The sequence below is a fragment of the Hyaena hyaena genome, unplaced genomic scaffold, assembly GCF_003009895.1.
Source record: "Hyaena hyaena isolate Hyena2069 unplaced genomic scaffold, ASM300989v1 scaffold_17, whole genome shotgun sequence".
Classification (NCBI taxonomy): Eukaryota; Metazoa; Chordata; class Mammalia; order Carnivora; family Hyaenidae; genus Hyaena; species Hyaena hyaena.
Window position 1 is genome coordinate 3,869,280 of NW_024080648.1, and position 18,775 is coordinate 3,888,054.

The window sequence follows — 18,775 nt, forward strand, 5'->3', positions numbered from 1 at the left end:
ATCAACATATTGGTATCCTTTGTCTCCTCCAGATTACAGGCCATTAATCTCCAATTGGTCCTCAATCAAGGATGTCAAACTTTAGATGCCTGCAACTCTTTCTCTTTTTTTTTTTTATTTTTTTATTTATTTCTAGGAGAGAGAGAGGGAGAGAGACAGCGTGAGCAGGGGAGGGTCAGAGAGAGAGGGAGATGCAGACTCTGAAACAGGCTCCAGGCTCTGAGCTGGCAGTCAGCACAGAGCCCGACGCGGGGCTCGAACCCACGAACCGTGAGATCATGACCTAAGCGAAAGTCGGTCGCTAACCGACTAAGCCACCCAGGCGCCCCAACTCTTTCTCTTTTGTAAGTGCCTTGGATGGACATGGCCAGCCACCCTTGCCTTCTCTCCTTGATAGTCAAACAAGTGATGAACTCCCTAAATCTGCCCAATGCCTCCTAACACTTCAAAGAAATCAGAGTGGTTATCGCCCCAATTCCCAATGATTAGGGGTCCAGTCACTTGAGGGGGGAATGTTAGGCAGTCAGGTGTTAGTGAGAAGGGATAAAGTAGATGCTGGCCACACCCTCCGAGCCATCCCATAGGGTTAACAGAACAGGAAAGGCCTAACCACAGAGCCGCTGTGGTGCAAAAGCCGCAAGGGGACTTCCAAAGAGCTGAACATGTGCACAGAAAGTGCAACTTGCCCTTAGGTAACTCCAAGTCATAACGAAGCCCGTTAGAAACTCATAAATATGCAATACACAAATAAACACAATTATAACAGAATGCATCATGGGTAGGCGCATGCGCAGAAGCCAGTGTGTGTAACCACCAGCTGTCGATCAAAAATGTCAAAGGCAAATTTACATTCAAAAAGCAGTCTTAAAAGGATACACCTAGAGCTTCTTGAGGCCATTGCCACCCTCGCTCCAACAGTGGCCCGGTTTCTCTTTTGAAAGTGCACTATACTTATTTATTCAACAAACTCTATCTCCCCGTTATGGTCTCAGGTCTTCAGTCCTTTGGTGCATCAGGGACAAGAACTGAGCGACCCAGTACAGTTGTTAAATGGTTGTATTTGGTCTATCATTTCTTCAATATATATGAGCTGGAATTCTTCTGAAAAAAAAACCTTTCTATCACTCAGCCACTGACGATAATTACAATTCCTCTCAAAAAGGCGTGGTAAAGGGTTATTTATTTTTTCACTAAAAAATGTCAGAGTAGGACATTTGCATAATAATAAGCTCTAGTGTCCTAAGCACTTCTTTTTCTTCCTCCTCCCCTCCCTCCCTTTCTCCTCTCCTTCCTCCCTCCTCCCTCCCTCCCTTCCTATTATTGTGGACTCATGGATTCTTATTTATTCACTGAGTTACTATTAAAGTCACAATTTTTTTGAACTTCAAAGAACTAGTCTAAACTTTGGCCAGTTGCAGGCCCTTCAAACTATGTCTTTTGTATTTGTTTTACTTTTTATTTGAAATAATTTCAAACTTACAGAGAAGTTGCAAGAACAACACAAAAAGCTTTCTCATTCGTCACCTCATCATTAGCATTTTACATTTGATCTTTCATTCTCTCTCCCTCTCTCTCTGCTGTTTTTTCCCCTGAGCCATTTGAGTACATTGTAGTCATGATGTCCATTAACTATAAACGCTTTAGTGTGCACCCCCCTAAACAGGCACTCTCCTAGGTTGCTGCCAAATCTGGAAATCAGCATGTACAGTATTACTGTCATCCCCAACTGCTCCAAGTGGCTTCCTTACTCAGAAAGAAGTTTAGTACCCAGTTCTTGGTAGAAAGAAAGCATTTAGAATGTTCCAGTAGGTGATCTAAAAATGAAATTTCTGTTTCCTATGTAGTGGTTGCACTTCTAGTCACTGTCTCTAGAAATGGAACATAATTTCACTGGAAATCCTTGGAGTGAGATCTGGTGGAAGAAGATAATTGAGAGAAATTAGCCATAAATCCAGTTCATGATTGTTCTTCTTCTCTGGCAAAATACATTCTTTTTCCATATAAAGACATAAACAACTACAAATAGTTACAGATTTACTTAAGAGCAAGGCTTAAAAAGAAGATTTCCAAGCATATGCTGGGCCTTGCTGACTTTAAAACTGCTTTTACTGTACTTGATCTCCAGAGATGCAAACTTAGAACTCACGTTAAAGTTTTCAGATATTGTAAATAGGGTCCAGGTCTTGGTCTGTGCACAGCAAAAGTAGCTTCTTGAAATAATAGTGTGGGAGATCTTCAAAACAGTCTTGAGCTCTCAAGGATCTGTAAAATAGGAATACTGGTGCTTGCTTCCCTGCACCCTCCCCCCCATGCTATTGGGATTTGTATTATTTTTTTCTATCTCCCACATGCTATTTTAAAAAGGGGTTGTTTCCTGTTTAGTTTTTGAAAGTATTTTTTTTAACTGTGAGACCCAATCTAATAAACTGTGAGGTGGTTTAATTACTTATTAGTATAATCTTGTGAAATTCTTAAGTTATAACTAATATATATAGTGAAAGATACATACATATATTACAGACATATATCACTATATGCAGTTACCCTATATGTGACATAGGTAACTAATACAGATATATAAGTGATATATATATATATATATATAGTTATACTGTATATGACACATTATGATGATTACTTTCAAATTAAAACACATCATTCATGGATAAAATGGCTACATGCCATCAATTCTAGGGCCATTTTATTTTAACCCTCGCCCACAATTTGTTACTCTTGGAGTCGGTGTGGAGTAGACTTCAGGTTTAAGGATTTGTGGCTTTCGAAGTCTTCATTTCTTTTCTTTTTTTTTTTTTATTTTTTTTAAGATTTTATTTTATTTTATTTTTAAATGTTTTATTTATTTCTAGGAGAGGGAGAGAGACAGCGTGAGCAGGGGAGGGTCAGAGAGAGAGGAAGTAACAGACTCTGAAACAGGCTCCAGGCTCTGAGCTGGCAGTCAGCACAGAGCCCGACGCGGGGCTCGAACCCACGAACCGCGAGATCATGACCTAAGTGAAAGTCGGACGCTTAACCGACTAAGCCACCCAGGCGCCCCTCGAAGTCTTCATTTCTAATGGCCATAGCGGGATTATGCCAGAAGTTTGGACTATCCCTCTTACTTCATCCCTCCCTTTCCTTCATGTGCTTACCCAAAGATCATAAACATGTCAATTCTTGACATGCTAGAGGCAACTATCTTGCTGACTTTTCATGGGCTTCTCTCTTCAGGAGCAAGCATTCCAGTACATTCTTTCCCTGAATAATTAGGTCCCCAAACCTCTAGTCCCGGCACTCCCATTCAGGATCAGAGAAACTCAGCTATCTTTTGGTGGCTTGCCCATTGCACTGCTTTTAATGTGGGTTTGATCTGAGTCCTTTCCTTTTGGTCCTCAGGTCATTAAATATTTTACGACCTTTTCCCAATCTCAGGGCTGCCAGTTCTCTTTTCCCACTTTATGTGAGGTGTAAGATAAGCCAGATGATTTTTCCTTTTGTAAATATTTAGAAACACATTCTGAACATACGCAGGGTAAACAATACCTTTGATAGAAAGTATAAATATTTTCTCAATATATGTTAACATACATATTGCTCAGCCATATGATTTATTTGCACTCCACGAATGAGAAAGCCCATTTGCATCTCTGTTTAAAAAGCTTTGTGAATTGTTTTTCCTGTAAATCCTACTCTTTGTAAGGGATACAGGCCCATTATGAAAACGCACCATAAAAATCTTAACCAGTGATCTCCAGTCATTGCCAAAGTGAAGCGACAGCTCCAGTTTCATGAAATGAATTTGTTTTGATAGCAGCCCCTTGGATAACATGCTGTTTACAACCCTTTGTTAGACGGAGAAGAAGGCCATATGCAAGCAGTGTGGCCCACATGACTAGAGAGGAGCGTCAGTCCTTCCCATGTGCATAAACACACCCAGCCATGCTGCCTGGCACGGATGCTAGCTTGCACGTCCCCACTTCTGGACTCGCCAACGACTATTTTTTCTTATTTATGACAGCCTATCTCTAAAAAGAATGTGAGGCAGCTTGCAAAATTGATTAATAGCATCAGAAAGACAGACTTCAGGGCCAAAGTCGAATTTTTTATCTGGAAGAAAGCTTCACCACACTCAGCGTAACAGTAGATGAATGCCAGGAGGGAGCTAAAAATTGCACGGGAAGACTCATTAATGCTCATTATGTACTTTCTGAGCTCCGGAAATACAAATACACTTCAAGCATTACGTAATAGAGCAGGTTACATCAACCTAAACCACTTGCAATCATGGAAATGTTGACAGCTTCAGAAATAAAGGACATCTGTGAGACAAAACATACAAAGTTTGTCTTTAATAAGAGCCACTCCTTGCCCAAATAAAAATCCAGTCCAGCTACAAACAAACTTTTCCAATAAAAGAAAATAGGAGATTTGCTGATTTGCTTTTTGCCAACCCAAAGAATATTCATACCAGGAAGAATTCTTTTTTTTTTTTTTTAAACACATACAAAAATTTCCCCTAAATAAGACCTAGAACTTTGAGATGATATTGTATTTCCCAGTATGAGGTCTTTCCATGTTGGGATCTTGAGCTGTTTTGAATTTTTCAAAAACGCGTGTTGTGAAATATATCCCAAATCTGAATACCCTCGCCTAGCCCTCACCATTTCTTGCTTGGACGATTGCAAGGCTACGACTAGCCTTTCAGTCGGTCTCTTTCCTTCTAAGCTCATTGAACTAAGGTCTAGTCTCTACAGGGCAGAGGCTGGAACCTCTGAAGATGGAAATCACATCACAAATGCCTCTGTTCAAACTTCTCGAAACCTTGCCATCTTACCCAGTTTTGTGATGTTGTTACGTTGTCCCCTGACCACTCCCTCTTTCTGCTACTCTGATTCCATCACCTGCTCCTTCCTTTTGTTCATTCCTGTTGCTGCTCCTTGAGTCTCTCTATTATACTTCCAACATGCTGATCCACTCCTACCTCAGGTTCTTTATACCTCTGTTCTCTCTACCTGGAACATTCTTCTTCCAGTTATCCCAAAAGTTTCTGCCTCAAAGCCTTCAGGATTCTACTTAAATATCACCTCACCAAAGGTGAGGGAACCTTCTCTAACTGGTCACCATGTATGAAACAGCACACCCTTTCTCGCTGTCAATATGGCCTTCTTTTTCCTCTAATACTTTATCATCAGTTGATATATTGTAAGTATTTTTATTAGCTGGTTTGCTGTCTCTCTCTCCCAACTAGAATGTAAGCTCTATAGAGGCAGGACTCAGTTTTTATCCTTCTGTATTCTGAGCGTTTTGTACTCGAGAACGTTGCCTGGCAAAGTGCTCACTGTTGAATGAACAATTACATTTATCCACAAGGTAAGATACGGCTTTTATTTGCTTCTGACTGAAATTCCAACTGAATGTGACAACATTGGTAAGGTCACACAGATCAGAAGTTCTGATCAGAAGTCATTTGGGGTGTCTGGCTGACTCAGTCGGAGGAGCCTATGGCTTTTGATCTTGGGGTCATGAGTTCAAGCCCTATGTTGGGGTAGAGACTTACTTACAAAAATAAACTTTTTTTAAAAAGTCATTTATAGGAGAACATCATTACCATTTTCTTATCATCATCTCCCAAGGGGTCTTTTTAGACACATATTTTTCCTTAGTCACCCCCCATGAAATTTTAATACCATGGATATATTGCATGTTTTTAAATATCTGTGCTTTATGATTAAGAGTAAGATATTTTCACTCAGTCCATAAGAACTAATTTTTGCCCCTATTATGAAGCTGTGATCAACATCTACATTGCCTAAAATCAGGAAAATCATTACTTAGTATACTTCATTTAGTCCAGTGGCTAAAATCATCTTAAATATGGGGCCCAGAGGCGACTGGCTGACTCAGTCAGTAGAGCATGTGACTCTTGTTCTCGGAGTTTGAGTTCAATTCATGCACAGAGCTTACTTAAAAAAATATGGCGTCCATAGAAGAACAGATAATGGTCCTATTCGACTCTTTAACACGTTGAATAGGGAATAACTTCCACTGTTACCTCACTGGGCTATGTCTTCTATGTGCCAATTGTATTCCATCTTCCAAGTAATTGACAAACTGTGGAAAACACAGGAAATACACTGCACAGGAGTCCCTGCCGTTAGTTTTCTGGTTAGCTTGCTAGCTATATTGACTTTGATTGTATGCCTACTCTGTATGTACTCTTTGCATTATTCAGAGCTTTAAGATATTTTCTCCTGCCACATTCATGAGAGAGCTCAGACCACAAGCATGCAAGAATCAAACAAACAAAAAGCAATGATAAAATAACACATACGAAACTATGAGAAGTGTGATACAATAAGAACTGCATATTTGGTCTTTATCAATGGTTCCTGACACAGAGCTTCTAAAACCCTTGGAAAATTCTGAGTGATAGGAGTGTTTTTGTTATTCATAACAAGCCCCTTTCAACACATTTGAGTTTATGTTGATAAGGGGCTCTTGGTAGATGCCTAGATAGCTATGGGATGGGGGCCGGTGGCCAGCGGAACCCACTGTACGATTGGAGGGTTGGAACTCTCATCCCCATCCCCAGGACATCCAGAGAGAAGAGAGGGGCTGGAGATTGAGTTCAGTGATTAATCCTATGTAGTGAAACCTCAATACAAACCCCTAAATGGCATGGCTCACAGGATTTCCGGGTTGGTGGACACATCAAGGTACTGGGAGGGTGGTGCCCTGAGACCGGGCATGGAAGCCCCACCCCCCGCACCTCCGACCCCCACCCCCACCGCCATATCTTGTCCTATGAATCTCGTCCGTCTGGCTGTTCCAGAGTTGTCTCCTTTATAGTCAGCTGGTCAATGTAGGGAAAGGGTTTCCCTGTGTTCTCTGTAGCAAATTCCCGGGAATCCCTGATTTACAGCCAGTTGGGTGGACATACAGGTGGCACCCTGGAACTTGGCGACTGGCATGTAAATGAGGGCAGTCTTATGGGACTGAGCTTTTAGCCTGTGCAGTCGAACACTACCTCCAGGTAGTCAGTGTCAGAACTAAATTGCGTTGTAGGACACCGAGTTGGTGTCCAGACTTGGAGAACTGGTTGTTGGTGTGGAAAACCCCCCACACATCTGGTGTCAGAATGGTTGTGAGGAAAAACATCCCAGGAGATCTGGGGTCATCTTGGACGAGGACAAGGTGATACGTAATTAAGTGCCAGATGACTGGTCTAGGTGCCTGCGGTCTTCAGTGTCTCCTGGGAGCCTCCAGCGAGGTGCCTGAGAGGCTGCCGCAGAGACGGGGAAGGGCCAGGATGTATATTCAATACATGAGATGATTGTAACTTTATGTGCTTTGTCTTCCAAGAAATATTCGGATATAATTTCATTTGCAGCTGGATTTAGGAGAGTGTTAAGATTTATAAAAACTAAAAAATAAATTAAAAAGGGGCACCTGGGTGGCTCGGTCGGTTAAGCATCAGACTCTTGATTTCTGCTCAGGTCAGGATCTCAAGATTTGTGATTTCAAGCCCCGCATTGAGCTCCGTGCTGACGGTGTGGAGACTGCTTGGGATTCTCTCTAGTCCTCTCTCTCTGCCTCTCCCCTGCTTACTCTCTCACTCACTCTCAGAATAAATAAGTAAACTTTAAACGATACTTTAAAAGTAAAATATAAAATGATTTAATGCGACATGCAGGCATTTTGGTGCTTCCCCCGAAGAGTTCCTGAACCACTGCTTCCCCATTCCTGAGCTCTCGATTCTGCTTCATTATGAGTCAGTTTGATTATATTGTCAAGCAATGTTTTTTCCCAAAAAGGGCAAGAATGATACATCTTCGAAGTTACTGCCACTTCTGAACATACCTTTACTTTGCCGACAATATAGTCTGACTGCCTATGAAGAGCTAGATCTCAAATGATCGTGTCTTCATACAATATAGTGGTTTCTCCTTATCTCCCATTGTCCACAGGTGCAGAGGCATGTGAACCTTACTGCTTTCCCTTCGTTTTGTAGGTGGCTTGTCTTTTGACCTGGGAAGGATTTATATTTTTCATCCTTATAATTCAAAATATGTGTCGGGATGTGGCTCTTTGGATCTTTTACTTCATGTTTGCCTGGACTTTTAATCGCCACATACAGCTATGTAATCTCCTTCATCAAGTATTTTTTTCCCACCTTTTTTCCAAAACCCAGCTCACCTGCGTGACAATCTCAGTTGTTTTTCTTGACATCTTTTCACGTCTATCCACTTTATTTTCTTTCTTTCTTTCTTTTTTATTTCTAGGAGAGAGAGAGAGAGACAGCGTGAGCAGGGAAGGGTCAGAGAGAGAGGGAGTCACAGACTGAAACAGGCTCCAGGCTCTGAGCTGGCAGTCGGCACAGAGCCCGACGCGGGGCCCGAACCCATGAACCGCGAGATCATGACCTAAGCGAAAGTCGGACGCTTAGCCGACTAAGCCACCCAGGCGCCCCTCTCCACTTCATTTTCATTCTGTGGCAACGCAGGCTTGTTCTCATGGCCCTAACTCATCGTCCTCCACTCCAGTTGTGCCCGACTCACTTCCAAAGATGATTTTAATTTTCCTATTGCATTCTCGGTACCCTTTCAATCCTTCCCTGTGTCATTAATGACCCTCTCCCCCTTACTCTATGTTACAGTTCTCTCATCTTGGACTATTTATTCCTTACACAACTTTCATTTCCTAGAAGCTTTGCTGTCTCTCATGCAACTAAGGATGTTTTACTCCTAGTCTCTATAATAAATCATGTTCAGAGGTATGTCTTTAATTCATCTTCCTATGATACCTCCTTTCATTTTTTTTCTTTAAAAAATCTTTTTTTACATTTATTCATTTCTAGAGACAGAGTGCAGATGGAGGACGTGCAGAGGGAGAGGGAGACAGAATCTGAAGCAGGCTCCAGGCTCTGAGCTGTCAGCACAGAGCCCAACGTGGGGCTTGAACTCATAAACTGTGAGATCATGACCAAAGCAGAAGTCAGACGTTTAGCCGACTGAGCCACTCAGGCACCCCTCCTTTCATTTTTTCCAAGAAAGATTTTTATAAGCCCAATTTAGTTTTTGACTTTACTTGTAATCAGTAGAGACTCACTCAGTGTTTGCCAACAGAAATATACCATGGATGAATCGCTGTGGTTCCCCTCTCTGAAGGTAGGTAATGAATGAATTCCCTGCTTAGACCTTTAGTTGAGATAAGTTGATAGCTATGTCACATTTCTAATAGATATTCATCTACTGTGAAATAAATTATTTTTTCCATCCCCAATTTCTGATTCTCTGTACATGTGAGCAAGTGAGTAAATAAAATACAGTATCCAGTGATCCACTTTCTATTCCTGTTCTTTGAGCACTTCGGGCATCAGAACCATAGTATCTTTGGTGGCGATCGCCAACTCTGTCTCCTCTTCTTCCTGGACACAGGCCAGTCTACCTATCTCAGTTCCCTCACAGTTTGAATTTTAGCAAGAGGAAAGAGTGGAAGTGATGTATAGTGCTTCTAGGTCTGACCAAGCAAAAACTCCCATATGCAGCCCACTCTCCCTTCCCACATCTGCTCACTGGCTGTTGGTGCTCAGGGAAACATTAGAAGCCACATGTTTTTTATTGAGGTATAATTGATATTCAAAAGACTGCATATGTTGGATGCATACAATTTGATAAGTATGGGTATATGCTTACATCTGTGATATCACCACAATATATAATAAACATATCCATCAAAAAAAAATCCCAAAGCATATCCATCACCTCCAAAGGTTTCCTTGTGTCCCTTTGCATGTGTGTGTGTGTGTGTGTGTGTGTGTGTGTGTGTGTGAGAGAGAGAGAGAGAGAGAGATACAAACACATGTGGGGCATCTCGGGGGTTCAGTTGGTTAAGTGTCCTACTCTTGGTTTCAGCTTAGGTCATGATCTCATGGTTCATGAGTTCAAGCCCCACGTTGGGTGCTGCATTGCTGGTGTGGAGCCTGCTTGGGATTCTGTCTCTCTCTGTGCCCTTTCCTCGTTTTCTTTCTCTCAAAATAAATAAATAAGCCTAAAAAATAAAAAGAACACTTCATATGAGATCTGCCTACAATACCAAATTGTTAAGTTGGGGCATGATGTTGTACAATAGAGTCCTAGAATTTATACATCTTGTATAACTATTAACTTTACACCCTGTGAACAACTTCCCACTTCCTCTACCTTTCTCCCCAAGAAGCCACATGGTTAAGAGGGCAGAGCCTGTGGCAGGTTGGATCCCTGAGTCACTGTGTGGAGCAGACCTCGCCCCACCTCCTCATCACCATCTTGCAACTCAATTTTGACTACTGTGTGAGGGAGGAGAAACTTCTACCGGGTCCACTGAAATGTCAGTGTTTATTTGTTTCAGGAGTGAATGTACTCAAACCAGTATACATTCTCCTCCTTCTCTTCCTTCCCATCACGGTTATTTTCTGTGAGTGGCTGGATCTGGAGAAACAGAGAGAGACTTGGAGAAGGGGGTGGGGATTTTGTAGGTGGGATGACAGTGCATTGGCCACCTGTCACACCACAAACCTGGGAATAGGGACACAAAGTCCTCTTTTCTAGTGTGAACAGCCTGAGGGTTTTGAGTTATGTGCCATTATGAGGTATTTTCTTATAGTCTAGGTGGTTTTTGCACTTTGAAGTCAAGACTGAAGAGGGAGTGAGGGAAAGAATTGTACATCTTCTCAATGCAACTTCATTTTCACTATTGGTCATGGGAATTCCGTCCTCATTCCATGTGTGTTTTCCGCCAGTCCTTGGTTTTGGGAATTCAAGTATTACATTTTTTTTTATTTATTTATTTTTAGGGTTGAAGCAGACACCTCTTGGAGCACATGGTCTGTTCCAGAGATGTGCCCTTTCTTCAGGAACCTCCTATTTGATGCTCATCAGCCAGGGAAGAATTAGATGTTTCAAATAAGGTGAAAGGGAAGACAATATTGACCTTTGATGGTAAGACAATAATCAATACTTTAGGAACATGTTTGGAGCCAGTGAAACATTGTTTAGAGTGTTTTTGTCATGGTATTTAAATACCACTTGTGACACATTACATATGAGTAATGTTAGACAGCTTATAGGTTATAGCTTTATCATAAATGACCTCTTTGGTAAAAAAAAAAAAAATCCCCTCAAAATTCAGGAGAAATATAAGGGAAAGTAAATTAAAGAGTAGTAGAGTTGGGGCGCCTGGGTAGCTCAGTCAGTTGAGCGTCCGGCTTCAGGTCAGGTCATAATCTCGCAGTTGATGAGTTTGAGTCCCACGTCGGGCTCTGTGCTGACAGCTCAGAGCCTGGAGCCTGCTTCGGATTCTGTGTCTCCCTCTCTTTGTCCCTCACCCACTCATGCTCTGTCTCTCTCTGTCTCAAGAACAAACATTTAAAAAATTTTAAAAAAAGAGTAGCAGAGTAAAAGAAGCAAGAAAAAATTTAGATGCATATGGTGAAACAATTACCAATGGATGTACTTTACATTTATTTTCCTTGAAACATACCTCTAAAACATATAATTGTCCTTTGTGTTTTAAAGGACAATTAGGGGCACTTGGGGGGCTCAGTCAGTTAACCATCTGACTCCTGGTTTTGGCTCAGGTCATGACCTCACAGTTGATGAGATTGAGTCCTGTAACGGGCCCTGCGCTAGTGGGGTGGAGCCTGCTTGGGACTCTTTCTCCCTCTTTCTCTGCCCTTTCCCTGCTCACAATCTCTCTCAAAATAAGTAAATAAACTTTATAAATAAATAAATAAATAAAAGCAAATTATATTCTTAGATGCATTACGGGAAAGTACTCATAGTTCCTCATTTATTGTATCTACCTTTCCTCTTCAACCCGTTATCTTTACTAAAGTCAGGGTGTTTTTTGTTTTTTTATTTTTGTTTTTTTTAAATATAAATAATATCACATCAATCCCCAACTGTACAACTTTCAGTGGCTTTCCTTTCACTTGGAATAAAATCCAATTCCTTCTTACCTGAATAATCTGGATTCTGACTCCTTTCCAATTTCTTTTCATTTCACATTTTTCTCCACTCCTACATTTCTTCAACTACACTGACCTTTTGTTAGTTGCTCAAATACATTGAATTCTTTCTCACCTTAGATCCTTTGCCCATGCTGGTCCCTTGACTATGAATCCCTTCCCCGCACACTTCAGATGGCCACACGCATCTCGTGTTAATATCCCTCCTGATATTGGGTCTCCTCTAAGCCCCTGTTACAAACTGTTTGTAAATTAGATTTCCACTGCTAGATATTTGAATCTAGCAACGTATGTTTCAGAGCACAAGACCACATCTGTTGCATTACTTGGTCAGTGCACCAGACAATCCCACTAGAGTAGAAGTACCACGTGGTCAGTGAAGAGAACTCAGTGCCATGGCCCTGGCATCTAATATCATGCAGGCACGTGGTAACTCAATAATAGAGATTGTTTAATTGTGGTAAATAAAATACACCGAAATTGACCATCTCAGTCACTTTTAAGTGCACAATTCAGTGGCAATAAGGATTTTCCCACTGTTGTATTATCATCCAGAGAATCCTTTTTAATCTCACAGATGGGCTCAATAATATTTACAGAAAGAAGAGATGAGATGTCCCTGGTCCCTTTTGTAAAGAGAAAAATTCATTATAATGTTAAAAAAAAATCTGTACCAATTTAACTGTTAGAGAAGTTCAGACTCTGATATACCTGGTTTTCTTTTTTTTTTTAGTCAAATTCTTTTTTTTAATGTTTGTTTTTGAGAGAAAATGAGTGGGGGAGGGGCAGCGAGAAGGGAGAGACAGAGAATTCCAAGCAGGCTCCACACTGTCAGCACAGAGTCCAATGTGGGGTTTGATCTTATGACCTTGAGATCATGACCTGAGCCTAAATCAGAGTCGGAAGCTAAGTCGACTGAGCGCCCAGGCTCCCCCTATATACCTGATTTTCTTAACTAAGAAACAACTATACAGTAACTAATGCACCCAGAAGAGCTCTAGAGAGACTTATAGGAGTAGACTGAGAAAATCAAGTGTTACTGTTAGCTCTGAGCAAAAAGGCTGAGAAAAATAATGTGAATAAGAAATTAGGTACATTTGTAGGTAAATAACGTAGAAATAACATATACATTTAAATGCTCTTTGGCCTCTCCATACAGGAAGATCTTTCACAAAGGAATCCTTGTTTAGATGCTGAATTTCCTTCTAGCATGGGCTCTCAGAGGAGCATGTGGCCATTTGATTACATAAACAAGTAATTGGAAGTGTTTTTACTCCAAGACAAGAAACTACCCAAGAGATGACTTGTATCTGGGAAGAGTCATTTTGGTTTGATTCCTATGAGAGGCTTGCAAAGCTGTGAGATTGTTAATTGCCTTGGAACTCATACTACCGGACGAAATCCTATTGTGTATATCCACAACGCTCAGAATATTCAGCTAGGAGTTTTGAGACTTGGAGAGGAGGGAGACATATATGCATCCAAAAATTTTTTTTTCAAATGTAATAAAAAGGGATCAAAGCAAATTACAGGCCATAGAGCAGATATGTACAAACAATTATATTTTTATATAGTGTACATAAATACTAATCAAAGTAAGTGCTGAAGTAGTGAGGGGGACTAACCTAATCTGGTTGGAAGACAGTGTTCCCAAAACAGTGATTTCATGGACATGTAAACACTTTTAGGAACTAACACAAGTAGCATGCAGGTAGCTCAGATTACATCATTTACAAGCGAATCCTTCAGACCCAGCATTAAGCTCTGTAAATGCCATTGTAAATCATTACGTCTAAAATATGTCATAGCAATGAATTTTTATAAGAGATCCTCACGAAGGTCACCACATATTCAGCCAGGTCAGTTTTTTTTAAGCTGCAGAGGATTTCATCCTGTCTTAAATCCAACCCTAACTGATGAATGGAAATTAAAGACAGGCTACACTCAACCCAAGAGAGGCCGCACAAGTAAATGAACTAAATGCACGTCTCCTGGACGTGTGTCCTCAAGGTGGAAAGTTTCTCATTACTAGATGCCATGAGAAGGCAGCGCTGTCCTTAAGTGCTGAGCTCTGCAGTACTTTTCTGTTCCCATCAGTTAGCATAATATCCTCTGGCTGCTGCTCTGGGTATTGATGTTACATAAACATGCTTACGTAAGGAAAGGAGAAATAAACATGAACCAACGCAGTGCTGGCTGCTGATCGATGCCAAAACATGATGCCGGAACATACATGTTTTGAGTTGTGCTTTATATACAGCACAAAGCACTACTCTTATACATTTGTACAATAAGTTGCAAGCTGTTTAGAAAATGGCATCAAAATACACGGCGTGGTTAGGCATCTATTTCATCATAACTGGCTTGTTAACTGGCTTGTCACTTCCTACATGGGTCCATCTGTATTCCAACCAGGCCCTAATGGTTTATGCTAATGGGACCCCCTGGTTTATTTCTTTCTCTAATACAAACCTGCATCTGTAGTAAAGCCATGTCTCTGTATCAGCATTGTGCTTGGAGTTGACTGTCCCAGATAGCCACTCCCTCTCTCTATTTCCTTATCCCCAGAAATGCCTAGACACATCCTGGTTGCTATGAAGAACCTTGGCTCTGGGTTTGAATCTAGACTCCACCTCTTATTGGCTGTGCAACACTGAATAAATCACTGAATGTGGTTTCCTCTCTGGTAAAACGTGGATAATAGGACCTATCTCAAAAGAGTGGGAAGTGGACGAAAGGAGATAATATGCAGTGCGTGGCATGTAGTGGCTAATAAATGGTAGCTACTTGGATAATAGAACGCCCAGCTGCATTTGCTGCTGTGCACACCGGCCTTCATGATCTACTTCAGGGGAGCACTTTGGAGGGCTCTCTCACAAACACGAGCACTGGAAGCCCCTCAACCACAGTGCTGCCTTTGATGGGCCAAATGCCGCTTCCCCGTTCTTGCTGGCCTCATCTCCCAGGCCATTCTTTATATAAGATAATCTTTATGCAGCCTGAGTGGACCTTCACTGCCTTGCCATGAGACACCCGTGGGTGGAAACCATCCTTGGGCAGAAATCACGAAGGTCTCCTGTGCCCTGCTGGGCATGTGCAGTTGGGTCAGAACACTGATTTGATGACACACACCCCCTCTTCCCTTCTTTCCCACTCATACCTTCTTCTGGAGCCCTGATGTCTGCGGTGCTGCACGCCCCTTGGGAGCTTAGCTCTGATGTGTGGTTAAGTAAGCAATAGCTGTGAATCATACTCCTAACCTACATGTAAATTTGGGGAAGGCTTGTTTCTTGTATTTGCTTAGTTTGCTTCCTGAGAAATGATGTCTTCCTCCTCTATTCAATATTGACTAATTTCTGGGCTCGCTGTGGCCCTTGCAGACACTGTGTGAGCGGCCAACCATTTCCATTGTCATTGCCGATCTATCACAAGGACAGCTATGATGAAACGAAAGTATCCGAGTTGATCGTTTTTTTTTTTTTTGTTTTTGTTTTTGAGCATATTGTTGTTGGTGAAAAAAGACTTGAGTTTTAATGCCTTCTAAAATTACCCACAAGCATAGTTTATTTAAACATATAGAAGTTTGTTTTATTTTAACAAAGATCCAAGTCAGTGGACAAAATATGTTTTAATCCACCGACCATTCTTCCTGTAAGTGAGAGAGGGATTCCCGCCCTAGGTTACAGATATGTCCAAACATAGGACGTGGACACTGGACAGATGAGACCCATGGAAGATCACATATAATCTCGGCCCAGAGGATGACACTGATACTGCACAGGAACAGAAGGGACAGCTAAGGGCTGTGGCAGGCAGACTTTGTAGTATTGAGAGAATGAGGTGGCATCTGGTTCCCTCGGTGGCTTGTTTGAATAATTCTGCTAGTTGACAGGTGACTGAACCCCGTTCCTTCTGGATAAGTAGGAACTGCCTCTGGTCTCCTTGATATGGAGGATTATTTGGCTGGGACTTTATCCATGAGGTCCACTAGAACATTCACACCCCCTCCCCCGATTTTACCAGATGTCACAGCAGTCCATAATATAGGGCCTTAATTTTAGGTCTTATACCAGACATGTTAACATTGTGAACCTCTCATTATGTTGGTGAAGAAAACTAAAGCAAATGGACTTCCCAATGGGGACCATAGTTTGCTAAGGGACCTTATTTTTTCCTACGTATGACACAAGACTATGACAAGGTGAAATTGTGAGAAAGAAGCAATTATTTGGTATCTTAAGGCAATAAGACATTTTGTTTCCTTTCCTTAAATATGTATGTTGTTCTCTCCCTTCGATTTGGTTCCAGTCATTAAGAGGGGAAGAAGAGAAGTGTATGTTTCCCAATTTGGATACCTTCTTGAAGCAACAGAAAGATATGTCATTTTCTTTTGTATTGTATAGCCCCTGTTTCACAACCTCCCCCCCCCCCCCCCCAACCCACTGCTGGAAAACAATTGTCATTTTTTACATATTTCATGGCATATTTGTATTTATATTTTTGGCAACATTATAAAGCTGTGAAAGCTCAGTGTGTGCCCTATACCTTTCAAAGGTGATTATCAGAAAGGTAAGAACAAGGGGCCATGGTCTCTCTTTGCCATCCCAACCTCTGTCCTTTAGGTTATACAACACTCCCCTTGTATTACAGCCGCTAAAAGAATAAAGTAGACTGTGTACGTACATAGCATTATGAAAAACAGAACTTTAAAAAAATCAAGAGGTTTGGGGCACCTGAGTGGCTCAGTTAAGTGTCCAACTCTTGATTTTGACTCAGGTCATGATCTCACTGTTCATGGGTTTGAGCCCCACATTGGGCTCCATGCCTGCTTGGGATTCTCTCTCTCCCTCTCTCTTTGCCCCTCCCCATTTGTGAGCTTTCTCTCACAAAAATAAACTTAAGATAATAATAATATAATTTTGAAAATAAATAATAACAAGTTTCAACTGGTAGGTACCTAAGACAGTTCCTGGCATGCAGTAGCTCTTATTCTAACATTCATTAATAAGTGAATGTCTATAGTAGGTATGATTAAAATGAACCAGCACATAGTTCAAAAAGATGAGCCCATCTCCATGAAAAATCTACAGGGCCTACTTGCAGACTCTTTTTTTTTTAATTTTTTTTGAAAGAGAGAGATAGAGACAGCATGAGCAGGGAAGGGTCAGAGAGAGAGGTAGACACAGAATCTGAAGACAGGCTTCAGGCTCTGAGCTAGCTGTCAGCACAGAGCCCGATGCAGGGCTCAAACACACGAACCATGAGATCATGACCTGAGCCAAACTCAGAGGCTCAACCGACTAAGCCATCCAGCTGCCCCTTTGTTTTTGTTTTTGTTTAATTTTTGAGAGAAAGACAGAATACGAGTGGGGGGAGGGGCAGAAGGAGAAGGAGAAGGAGACACAGAATCCAAAGCAGGCTCCAGGCTCTGAGCTGTCAGCACAGAGCCCCATGTGAGGCTCACACTCATGAGCCATGAGATCACGACCTGAGCCGAAGTCGGAGGCATAACCAATGGAGGCATCTAGGCACCCCTAGGTCAAGTCTTAGATTGGACCACATACCAGTGTTCTTCTGAGTAAAGATCATGCATCATCTCCATCAGAATAACTTAAGATGGTCCTCTCCCACCCAGTTTGTCCAAGGCCAAGAATCAGCATTTCAGAGAGCAGCCCTGATGATTCCTAAGTCCCCTGAGTTTGAGAATCACTAGGCTATGTAATTAAATATGTGCATTCTGAAGAAAAGGAAGGACAGAGCTATAGATTTTTTTCTGCTTGTGTTCCTTGAATATTCATATGTTGAAACCCTACCCTCGGGTGATGGAGTTAGGAGGTGAGGTCTTTGAGAGGTGATGAGGCCCTCATGAATGTAATTATGCCCCAGAGAGAAACTTTGTCCTTTCTGCCATTGGAAGTTCCAATGTGAAGACAGCCATAAATGAGGACGTGGGCTCTCACCAGACCCTGAAACTGCTGGTGCCAATGACCTTGGATATCTGAGCCTCCAGAACTGTGAAAAATAATGCTTATTTGTAAGCCGGTCAGTTGATGATATTTTTGTTACAACAGTCCAAACAGTAAGAAAGAAGGCAAGAGATTCCTCCTCTGAACAACAGAGGCCCACAGAGTCATTGTTTCAGTCTCAGTATAAATTTAAGTATTTTCAGATTCTTTCATCACCTACCAGACTCATCTCACCAACACACACATACGTGAATTTCATGATGAAAACATGTGCCTTTGAAGTGCGCTTTATGGTGTTGTTGTTTTTCTACTACTTAGGATTACAAATTCTCAGGGGGGCACCTGGGTGACTCAGTCAGTTAAGCATTAAATGAAATGAGACTTCATTTCAGCTCAGGTCATGATCTCACAGCTGTAGGACCGAGCTCTACGTCAGACTCTGCACTGAGTGAGGAGCCTGTTTGGGATTTTCTCTCTTTCCCTCTCTCTCCCTCGTCTGCTTGTGCATGCCCCCTCTCTCTCAAAAACTATTTTTTTTAAAAAGAAATTCTTAGAATGTTGTATTCATTGTTTTAAGTTATTTACTTAAATCTAAGGCAAGCTAAACTAGAAACACCTAGGTCTCCATGCTCTAACTCCTTTTTTTTAATCATTTGGATAAAATAATTTTTAATAACACTATACATTTCCTATTTTCTCAAGCAGTGTGCACCAAATCTAATTTGACTCCTGCTTTGAAAATTCAAATATTGTCTAGGGCAGTAGGGTAGTGTTGACTTCAAAGCTTTCTGAGGTATTCATTGGC

General features: G+C 41.5%; 1 long non-coding RNA gene across 2 annotated transcripts; it reads right to left on the reverse strand.

Annotated features, from left to right (window-relative positions):
* Positions 1-1,311: 1,311 nt before the first annotated feature.
* Positions 1,312-8,279, reverse strand: LOC120222855. 2 transcript variants are annotated; one of them, XR_005526127.1, is made up of 3 exons: positions 8,194-8,279; positions 2,147-2,262; positions 1,312-1,912 (listed from the first exon to the last, which is right to left on the reverse strand). It is a non-coding gene; the product is annotated as an uncharacterized LOC120222855 (long non-coding RNA). The 2 variants fall into 2 exon arrangements; XR_005526128.1 differs by lacking the exon at positions 8,194-8,279 and adding an exon at positions 3,150-3,946.
* Positions 8,280-18,775: the final 10,496 nt, after the last annotated feature.